At 39.9% G+C, this 11,918-nt stretch overlaps 1 pseudogene; it reads right to left on the bottom strand.

Moving 5' to 3' along the window:
- Positions 1-10,651: 10,651 nt before the first annotated feature.
- LOC117019347 (annexin A1-like) lies at positions 10,652-11,654 on the bottom strand (annotated as a pseudogene).
- Positions 11,655-11,918: the final 264 nt, after the last annotated feature.

Raw genomic sequence — 11,918 nt, 5'->3', positions numbered from 1 at the left:
TGAGCAGGAAAACTTTGAAGACTATTCCAGATTTGCTAACAATGATGCACAACTCACCTGGAAAACCAGGCCTGTCTAGTGAGAGAAGGCAAGAGGGAAGGTAGGTACCCTCCGTTACATTGTCTAGCGGCTGGACCAGTGGTAGGTCTTGAGAAGTTCTATTACAGGTAATTTGCCTGACAGTCCTGTGAAAGAGGCAAGGAAACGGGGCCACACAAGGGGCGATGCTCTGCGCCTAGTGCCGCAGAACCCCCAGGACTCCGGGGAGCATAGCAGGTCCGGCTCTCGGGCGCCACCTAGCGTTTGCCGCTCCCGGAGCCGCCCCCATCCCACCCCGCCCCGCTCCTCCCCTGGATAAAATAAAGCTGGAGGAACACCTGGATGTCATGGCCAGCCTGGTGTTCGCAGACTCCTCCGCGCAGCGTTCTGCAAGCATGGAGGCACGCTCACTTTGGGGTTTCTGGCGTCCAGGTGCCTAGGGTAGGAAGGAGTGGGAGCTGGGACAGGGTCCTAGTCCCACCTCAGTCTTCCCGGAATCAATTTCTTCTTGTGTGACAGCAGGCAGGAGTGGCCCTGAGCACATCCGGGGTGCTTCCAGCTTTGAGAGTCCGAGTCTAACTGCACAGAGTACCCACAGCCCCTAATCCATCCATGGAAATCTTCCAGACGCCCCTGTAGTCCCTTAACCTTGCAGGGTCATTAGAATCACAGGGGAACTTCTTAGTATCTGGGCCCCACCCCAGACCCATGGAACTGGGGGAGGGTGGGGCATCAATAGTTTCCACTTTTGCCAGCTGATGTTGTGGTACCATACAGCTAAGGGTTAAGAACATAGTCTTGCACTTGGAGTGAGCCCCGCGCCTGTTTGCACCCGCATTCTCTGAATTGCTTCCTGTGCTCACACCCCCTCTTTGAATGAACTTATCCATAGGCTTGGTATACAACTCTGGTGTTGTCCTCTCCTGTGCTCTCCTGTCTCCCTAGACGCGGGGAGGGAGGACTGAAAAGCAGTAACCTGCCTTTGCAGAGACGGAACCCCCGGCAGAATCAGGACTAGAGGGTGAGGGGCAGAGAGCAGCAGCGTCACCAGGGCCGCAGCGTGTGGGGCACTGGCTATAGAGAACCAGTTTCAGAGAGGTGGCGGGAGGCGAGATCGCAGGTGGGCCAGGCTCTGAGCCCGCAGTGCACGTCACAGTGTCCCATCACTTACAAAACACGAGTTGAAAGATAAAGTTATGATGAATTTCAAGCTGTCCACAGCAAAGCTTTGAACCAAAGCTCCTATGTGACCGCAGAAGCCCGCGCCCATGATGCCGGCCCTGCCTGGGACCCTGGCTAAACATACGGGTTCCTGGGATCAGAATCCCCAGGAAAGATGTTTAGCCATCTCTACAGTTAAAGATGTTTAGCCATCTCTACAGAAGTTGGGAACCACTGTCCTAGGTTTCCAAATCTGGCCCATCTTTGGATTCCTGGGCCCCTCCCCTAGAGACTCAAACTGAAAATTCCAAATTCTGCTCTTCTCCTTTCCCCACCACATGGAATTCTTCTAGATTTTTGGAACCACTTTGCTTGGGTTCAAATCCCACCCCCACCATCCACTAGCTGCGTGATCAGGAACAAGCTTCTTAACCTCCCTGTGCCTCACTTTTCTCATCTGTAAAATGGGGTGGTTGTGAGGATTCAATGAGTTAATATCCACAAAGTGCTTCGAACAGTGTCTGGAACACAGTGAAGACAAAAATAATAGTTTGCCTTTATTACTCCATAATTCTTAGCTCTGAGCTACATATGAGAAAAAACTTTGTTTGCTTTTAGTTAGTTTGTTTTTAAATACCAGTGTCAGCTGGGTGAGAATCCACAGTGATTCTGAGGCAGGAGAGTTGAGGCCCACTGATACTGCATTGGAATTTGCTTTGCTCGTTCAGTTGTGTATCATGGAGCTTCTTTATACGCAGATATATACAGGTCTATGCTATCATTCTTTTAAACGTTCTACTTTGAGATAATTACCCTACCATTTCAATAGCTGTGTTGTTACATGGTACAGATATGGCCTGATCCAGTTAATCCCATGTCAAGTGTCATTCCATGTGCTCTTCCCAATAACCCTATGAGATAAGACTATATCCCCTTTTAGTGCGGTCAAGTTCAGGGACTTTAAGTGTCACATCTATGGTCCTGTAGCTGTAAAATGGCAAAATGGATAGCCAATCTGGTCTTTCTATCGATTGTTCTGAGCTGCTTCTCTACTAGCCGAGGATGAAGGTCCTGTTCTTGGATAGGACATTCCTATCCAAGATGGGTCAAACCTGGATTCATCCTATTCTGGGCTGAATTGTGTCCCCCCCCCCACCCCGCACCCCCTCCCCCAAATTCCTATGTTGAAGTCCTAACCCCCAGGACCTCCGAATGTGACTGCATGTAGACATAGGGCCTTTAAAGAGGTGATTAATCTGCAATGAGGCCATCAGGGTGGGTTTTAATCCAATCTGACTGGGGTCCTTAGGAGAGAGAAAGGCACGGATGTGCGCACAGAGGGAAGACCATGTGAGGACGCAGCAAGAAGGTGCCACCTGTAAACCAATGGGAGAGGCCGCGGGGAAAAGCTGAAGCTACCAGCACCTTGATCTTGAACTTCCAGCCTCCAGAACTATGAAAAGATAAATTTCTGTTGCTTAAGGTACCTAGTTTGTGGTATTTTGTTATGGCAGCTCTAGCTGCCAAAACAAATACACCCCTACCCCAAGCCCATCCCTGGAGTTCAAGGCTGAAAAAGTAGCCCAGGAGCCTGGTGCACACATTTCTTCTCCCCCTCCACTTGGTTGCCCTTTTGTGCAAACTGCTCAGCACAGTGCTTGACACAGCACAGAGTTGTTCTTAATGCACATACAACATGTGGATACAACAGGTGTATCTCCCCTCCTACATCTGAGTGACATCCCCATTCTCCAGATGAGGAAACTGAGGCTTAGAAAGGATATGTAACTTGTCCAAGGTCACACAGCTTTTGAACTGTGGAGCCAGAAAGAAAGACTCAAACCTAGGTAGTTTATTTCCAGAGCCCATGCTCTTTTATATTCATTTATTCAAGTTTACTGTATAATTTATATATATATTAAAATACATAGATTTTAGGTCTACAGTCTGATGAGTTTTGACTAATGTATACCCCCACATAACTACCATGATATAGAACATTTTCATCTTTCCAGAAACTTCCCTCATTCTCCTTTATAGTCAATTCCCCAACCCCTACCCCTGCTCCAGGCAACTACTGATCTGATTTCTATTGCCTGTTCTAGAACTTTGTATAACTGCAGTCATTCCATGAATACCCTTTTGGGTCCAGCTTTGTTTGCTCAACATAACGCCTCTCAGATCCTACCACATTTTTTGGTACCCTTATGATGCGAATGTTGTTACGCTGGATATTGTCCCAGAGGTTCCTTAAACTATCCTCATTTTTTTTTCATTCTTTTTTCTTTTTGTTGGTAAGACTGAGTGTTTTCTGTTGCCTTGTCTTCCAGATCATTGATTCAGTCCTCTGCTTCATCTAATTTGATATCGATGCCTTCTAGTGTATTCTTCATTTCAGTTATGGCATTCTTTATTTCTGACTGGTGTTTTTTTTATGGTTTCTAGGCATGTCCTTTTTTATTCTTACTATCTCTTTTGTTGAAGTTCTCACTAAGTTCCTTGAACATTCTTATCACCAGTTTTGAACTCTGTCTCTGGTAGGCTGCTTGCCTCGATTTCATTCAGTTCTTTTTCTGTAGTTTTCTCCTATTCTTTCATTTCAGATATGTTTCTTTGTTTCCTGATTTTGGCTGCCTCTCTGTGTTTGTTTCTAGGTATTAGGTCGATCTCCCATGTCTCTCAGTCTTCATCGGGTGGCCTGATGTAGTAGGTGTCCTGTGTGGCCCAGTGTGGCAGTTTCCCTGATCACCTGAGCCAGTGCTCCAGGAGTGACCCTTCTGTCGGGTGTGTTGTACCCTCCTGTTGTAGTTGAGCTTTGGTTATTGTTGGTACATCAGTGGGTGGGATTGACTCTCAGGCTGACTGGCTGACAGGACTGGCCACACCCACAGCATATGAACTGTTGTGTGGGGGCCGACCCCACAGAGCGAAATTCGCTCTGGTGGGCTCATGTGCCTGTTGAGACCACCCTTTGAGTGTGGGACTAATTGAGTAGTGCTCTGTTGTGGTCTGAAGCCAGCTTCTGGGTGTGTTGGTTCTGGGGAGAGGCTTTTGTGCCAGCCAAGATCACCCACTGCCTGTGCCTGGCTCAGGGCTACCTGGTAGGAGCTACACAGTGATCCGTTGTCCAATCATGTTTTTCTGTGTGTATCAGCTATTCTTTCCTTTTTATTGCTGAATAGAATTCTGTTTATGGATAGGTCACAATTTGTTTATCTATTCATCAGCTGATGGACTTTTGGGCTGTTTCCACTCTTCAGTTATTATGAATAATGCTCCTATGAACATGTGTGTACAAATCTCTTTGTGTCTGTGTTCATGATGGATATTAGTCTATAGTTTTCTTTTTTATAATGTCTTTTTACAGAGCCCTACTTCCTTCTTAAATAAAATGTGAAGGTTTGGGAAGTCCTCCCCACAGAAATGATTTCCAAGTCCAGGATCCTGTCCGGGTAGAGTCTTGCTCCCAAGTATACCTTCTGTAATAATCAGCCAATGATGATGAGATGAGATACGATAATCTGGCTGAAAGTTCCACCTGGGTCTCTTAGTATGTACATTTGGTGGGTAAATCTGGGACCACGGTCTGAGCTTCTGCTATACAGGTGTAAGAACTCAATTTTATCTGATCACCCAAAGATGATAATTACCTAGGGAATTGCATCATACTGTACAAGCCTGTAGAGACTAAATGATTATATCAAGGTGTCATTTTATTAATTTATAATGGAAGTATACCTTTCTTGAAATCTGAATATTCATGCCTTTTATTCAAGGAATCGACTTACTCCTTCGTCTCTAAATACTCAAGAAACCGAATTAGTCGTGAGAAGGCTTCTTAGTGAGCCTAGAGGCAGAGCACAGGGAGTGGGGCAGTGCAGCATTTGTTCTGTCCAGGCTGAGGTGGAACATGGACTCATCCCTGTTCCTGGCTGGTGATCCTGTGCCACTCAGTGTCCCTCTGCCATTGTTAGTGCTGAATAAACAACAGCAATTTCTTAGCCTTTGGCAACCTTTTGCCTAGACTCGGTCCAGGCCACTACTTTCCCTTATGGCCTTTGTCATATTGCAGTTCATTAAACAACTGCTTATTTTGCATTCACTTTCAGTTTGTCTCTGCAACAGAGACTTAAGACACCCTGGTTCTAAGAGTAGAAAACAAATATTCTATATCTTTCAAAAATCATTGTGAAATATGATACCCATACAGAAAAGTGCACAAAATAAAAAAGTACTACCCAATGGTTAATCATAAAGCAAATACTTGTTCAACCACTACCCAAATACAGAAATGGAATACTGCCAGCATCCCAGAACCCACTGTATGCCCTTTCCTGTCACAAATCTCCACTCCCATACAACTTTTTATTTAATCACTTCCTTGTGTTTACCTATAATTTCTCACCAAAACATGCATTCCTAAATCCTATGGCTACGTGTGTGTGTGTGTGTGTCTTGCTTCTCAAGAGTCATTCGTGTTGTTGCATGTTGTTAACCCATTTTAATTCCATCCTCTCGATATACCACAATTTGTTTATCCATTCTACTGTTGGTAGACTTTCGAGTTGTTTCCATTTTTTGGAATCAGTTTGTCAAGTTCCATTTTTTGAAAACCTTTGAGATTTTGATTAGGATTGCCTTGTATCTGTAGATCAGTTTGAGAATTGATGTACTTACATTATTGAGTCTTCTTATCCTCGGATGTATTATATCTCTCCATTTATTTAGGTCTGAAATTTTTTGCAATTAATTTTTTTTTTTTTAGCTTTCTGTTTGGATGTCTTTGCATATCTTTTTCTAATTTTATTCTTTAGGCATTGATTTGTGTAAGCTATTGTAGATGGTATCTTTTAAATTTATTTTTCTGTTTACTACTGGCACACTCTTGTTTTTCATATATTGATTCTATATCCAGTAACCTTGCTAAAATCTCTTATTAGTTCTAATATTTATCAGTAGTCTTTTGGATTGTCTTATCTGAGAATAATGGCTGCCTTAGGTTTTTCCCCCCCTTTCCAACTCTTATACCTTTTATATCTTTTTCTTACCTACTGTACTGGCTAAAGCCTCCAGTACAATGCTGAATAGAAATAATAGTAGTGAACTTCCTTATCTCATCCACAATCTCAAGCTGAAAGCTTTCAACTTTTACCAAGTATAATGTTTGCTGTAGGTTTTCTATTGACGTCCTTTACTCAATTCAGGAAGTTTCATTCTTTCCTATGAGTTTTTATTGTATATGGATATCGAGTTTTATCAAACACTTTTCCTGCCAAACTTGACATGATCATGAATTTTCTATTTTAATGTATTAATTTGGTGAATTCTATTAATTGAGTTCCTAATGTTAAATCAATGTGCATTCCTAGGATAAATCCAATTTGGTCATTGTGTGTTATCCTTTTGTATATTGCTTGATTCGGCTTTTTAAATTTTGTTTAAGAGTTTTGCACCTATATTTATGAATGATATTGGCCTGTGTCTTCTCTTTCTAGTACTATTCTTGTTGGGTGTTAGTGTAAAAGTTATACTAGCTTCACAAAATTTGTTTGTGAATCTTTTTCTACTTTCTGGAAGAGATATGTAAGTAAACATTTTTTTCCTTCTTCACTGTTTGGTAGGATTTCCCAGTGAAGCCATCTGTGTCCTGAATTTTCATCATCAGATGTTTTTAAATAGATTGAATTTCTTTAATAGTTAGAGGACTAATATTTTCTGTTTTGTTTTCTGTTGGTTAGCTTGTATTTATCTCCGGATCTTTCCATTTCACCTAAATTTTCAAGTTTATTTGCATAAAGTTGTTAATATCCTCTTATTTTTGTGGGGAAGTCTTTTTTCATTTCTTATACTTGCTATTCATGCCTTGTCTTTTCTTTTAGTCATTCTCACTGGAGGGTTATTAATTTTGTTAGTCTTTTCAGGTATGGCTTTGTTGATTCTCTCAGTTGTGTGTTTTCTTTTACATTTATTTATACTTTTAAATTATTTCCCCACATTTACTTTTGTTGGGTTTATTTTCTGTTCTTTTTCTAACTTTTTTTTTTTTTTAAGATTTTATTGGGGAAGGGGAACAGGACTTTATTGGGGAACAGTGTGTACTTCCAGGACTTTTTCCCAAGTCAAGTTGTTGTCCTTTCAATCTTAGTTGTGGAGGGTGCTGTTCAGCTTCAAGTTGTTGTCCTTTCAGCCTTAGTTGTGGAGGGCACAGCTCAGCTCCAGGTCCAGTTGCCGTTGCTAGTTGCAGGGGGCACAGCCCACCATCCCTTGCGGGACTTTGAACCGTCAACCTGTGGTTGAGAGCCCACTGGCCCATGTGGGAATCGAACCAGCAGCCTTTGGAGTTAGGAGCATGGAGCGCCAACTGCTTGAGCCACCGGGCCAGCCCCCTTTTCCTAACTTCTTAAAATGAATGCCTAGCTCATTTATTTCAGATTTTTTTCTTCCCTAAAATATGCAATTAAAACTATAAATTTCCCTTCAAATGCTGCTTTAGCTGTATTCCATAAATTTTGTGCTGTATTTTTCATTATATATGATTTAGTTCAAAATAATTTCTATTTTCCATTTTTATTTCTTCTGAGACAATGCATTAGTTAAAAGGGCATTTTGGAACATATTACTCAAAAGTGTAGTTTTCAAAATACAGAGATATTTCCAATTATATTTTTGTTATTGATTCTTAGCCTATTTACAATGTAGTTAGAGAACATTATCTGTTTTATATCAATCCTTTGAAATTTGTTGGAACTTGTATTTGGCCCAGCATATACTCAAATTTTAAAATGGATTGTATATTCTTGAAAATAATGTATTCTGCAGCTGTTGGGTGCTCCATTCTATATATATCCATAAATTAATGTTTGTTAATTACATTGTTTCCAATCTTCTACAGTGTTATTGATTTCTTATCTACTTGTTCCATTAATTACTGAAAAAAGTACATCATAATATCCCACTATGAATATGGATTTGTCTGTTTTTCCATATAATTCTCTCTACATATGCTCTATATATCTCTTATTAGGTTTATACAGATTTAGAATAATCTTTTTTTTTTTCTCTCTCTCTTTTTTTTTTGGCGCAGCTCACAGGGTCCCATGTGTGGATTGAACCGGCAACCTTGGTGTTATCAGCACCATGCTCTAAGCAACTGAGCTAACCGGCCACCCCAGAATAATCTTTTATTATTGAAAATGACCCTCTTTATTCTAGTGATGCTTTTTATTTTAATGTTTTGTTTTTTTGTTTGTTTGTTTTTGTTTTTGTTTTCTGGGTATTTTTTTAGGATTGCTACACCAGTTGTCCTAATAGTATTTCAATGGTATATAATTTTTCATAATTTTCCTTTCAGTCTTTTTTATCCCTATGTTTTAGACATGTCTCTTGTCTTTAGCATATATCAGATTTTGTATCTATCTATCAAATTTTTGTCTTTTAGCTGGAGCAGTTGACCTTCTTATATTTTATATAATTATTGATCTTACTGTCTTACCATGATGGGCTTTCTGTTCACCACATCTGTTCTTTGTTCCTTTATCTTTTTATTGCGTTGGTTTAATTTGATTGAGTTTTTTATATTTCATTTTGTTCATCTGTTAGTTTGATAGTTATTCAGGCTTTTACCATTGTCTTTAATGATTATAGTCTAGAAATTATAATATGCAACCTTGACCTATCACCATCAAATAGGGATTATTACCTTTACTCCTCTCCTAGAAAAATCAAGGAATTTAGGATATTTACATTTCTCTTTTGTTGTTTTGAATTTTATTTTTCTATATATCACAAACCCAACAAGACATTATTTTATAAAGTCAATGTTCATTTGCATTTACCCTTGCGTTTGACATTTCATTCCTCTTCTATCCCCAATCTCCTTTCTGAGACAATTTTTTTTCCTGCCTGAAGAACACCCTAGAATACCCTTTAATGCAGGATTTTTTTCCCTGAGTAGAAGTCTAGTTTGGCAGGTTTACTATTGTTGTGTTGTTTAGTTTTCCTTCCAACACATCAAAGATATAATTCTAGTACTTCTGGCTTCCATTGTTTCAGCTGAAAAGTAAACACAACTTTTGAAAGTCGCCTGTTGTTTTTCTTTGGCTACTTTTTAAATTCATTGTTTGGGGCATTTCTGTAGTAGGTATGGATTTCTATTTATCCTGCTTGAGATTTATTTGACTCATTGAATTTGTAGATTGATGTGTTCATCAGTTTTGCAAAATTCTCAGCTTGTTTATTTAAACATCGCTTCTGCCTTATTTTTTCTCTCCTCTCTTCCTGAAACTCACATTCAACCTGTTAGACATTCTTTGCAAATAATTTATTTTAGCTATTCTATTATATTTTCTGTTCTTTTGTCTCTTCATATTTCACTCTAGATTGTTTTATTGTGAGTATTAACTCGGGGTTTACCATAAAAACTTAAGCTGTGTATGTCAAAGGTTACACAATACTGAGGGAAGTTACTGATCTCACACACACACGCACACACTCACACTCACACACCTTCACCTAAGAAGGGAGCAAGTCAGTGGGGAGGGGGAAATGGGGTAACAGGCAGGTACATATGACCTTATCAGAATCACTCAATCTTTTTCAGCCACTGCTGACTCAATGGGTGCATCAGTGGCCTTTGCTAGCCATGAGGGTGGAGTATCCTCACAGTCTCTGTGTTGTGGCCTGCAAAATACCCAGTTAAATGTTCTCCAGAGAGATGTGGGAAGATCGTTGTTCAGTGCCCAGTGGCATTAGAGTGGGCTGAGAATTTATGCTAAAATTTCTACTAGGACCTTAGAGGTTATATTAACCAGGAGTATTAAACTGTTTTGTTTCCTTAGGCTTTATTACAAATGCAAGCCACTTTTTTACATTAATTCCTTTTTAGAAAGAGTTTTCTCAAGAATATCATGTTCAAAAACAAGTTTCACATAAACATGTTTATGACCTTTTGTAAGAACAAGGTGTTTACAATTGAACAAAGTGAGGTAAAACATCAAAAGAAGTTTACTTTTGGGAGGGAAATGACACATCCCTCACAAATTGTTATACCATGCACAGAACACAGAACTTCCATTTTATTAATTCTCTCTTTAGCTGTGTTTAATTTCCTGTTAGACCATTCCATTGAGCTTTGTTTGTTTTGGGGGTTGGGGGATTTTTTTGTCCTAGAAAATCATTTTATTTTCTGTTACATAAACATCTTTTTTGCGTAATATTACTAGAACAACCTGTTTATGGGGTTCAATAATTGGGGTAAATATATTATTTAAAAGTTTATCTCTATTATACAGAGTTGTGATATAAAAATGATTTATAGGCTATAGTTTTCAGAAAGCGGTTAGCTAGACTAATCCTGCTGAAGAAAGTTTCCTATTCAAGTCTATAATATAGAATGAAAAGATATGATTTTAAAATCTCCTGAGAAAAAAGCTTGAGATCATCAAAGGAATGTTTACTGTCCTCCACAGAGAGCCACTAGAATTTTTTCATAATCTCCTTCAGTTTCATCTAGGATGGCTTGGCAGAGAGAGAGACACCATACAATTTCTGATAGCATGCTTTGATATCATTCATGTCAATTTCAGGACAGGAAACCATAATTCTGATCCATGTCTTATGATGTGTTCCAGCACCCTTCATGGCCTGTTGAAACTTATCAGCAAAGAACATTGATTTGTTTGCGGCACACTTCATGATCGTTGTGAGGCATTTCTTGATGTTATCTCTCATTCCAGAACTTTGTTCATGTCATGCTGATTATACTTGATGTACTTCTGCAGTACATCTGCAGAGCGTTTCTGGTGGTAGGAATGGTACTGAACACATTCACATCTGTCCCTTTGCTCCCTTCTCCTGCTTCATATAATGTCCTGGCATCCGAGACAGCCAAGTCATATACGCCCAGGTCCTCAGATCAGTCACCCTTAGCAAGAGAAAGCAAAGCCTCCTGATAATCCCCAGATGTGTCTGAGGTGATGTCTTTAGCCAGATCTCTGTTCCGTTCTTCTCTATAGACTCTGTTATTTTCTCTATTAGTTCTTGATGCCAAAATTTCATTCAGAGTGCCTTTATCGGTTCCAAGGCCCTTGATGGCAACATGGACTTCATCAGCATCCAATTGGGCTGGAGTTCTTAATAGAGACAAAGCAGTTTTCCTTGAGGTGACCTGTAAGAGCTTTCTTCAGAGCTTCATCAGGGGCTTTCCTTTATCCTGAAGATATGCTGCTTTCATCTGTTGACGCTGCGCAGTTTCTCTTAGTTAGAATGTCAATTATAGTTGTTTCATCCACACCTTCAACTGTTATTTATACAACATCTGAGGATGGATGGAAGCTGGGATAGGGGCTCATTGCTGACCCAGGATCACCTTTGGACCCTTTCACAGTTTTAATGTATTCCTGTTCTTCATTTTCTATAAACCAGGTCTGCTTGAGGAATTCTGATACTATTGCCATTTTTAAAGAAGTTTCTTTTTCTTCACCTTTTTCCAAGAACTAAAGAGAGATTCTTCTCTGATCATTTCACACTCTCCACTGAATTTTTAATTTTGATCATGATATAGTCTTTTAGTTCTAAAATTCCTATAGATTCTCTTCCCAAACTTTTCAAAATATAGTTTCCACTTTCTTGCCAAAATTTTCAAGCTCGGTTTTTATCTTCTTGCATATAGCAAGCAGAATTGTTTTATAGTCTGTGTCTGATTCTAATACCTGGGAGCC

Source organism: Rhinolophus ferrumequinum, assembly GCF_004115265.2.
Source record: "Rhinolophus ferrumequinum isolate MPI-CBG mRhiFer1 chromosome 15 unlocalized genomic scaffold, mRhiFer1_v1.p scaffold_54_arrow_ctg1_1, whole genome shotgun sequence".
In the NCBI taxonomy this organism is placed as follows: Eukaryota; Metazoa; Chordata; class Mammalia; order Chiroptera; family Rhinolophidae; genus Rhinolophus; species Rhinolophus ferrumequinum.
Note: the sequence above shows the minus strand (reverse complement) of the source record. Positions and strands in the feature narration are given on the sequence as shown.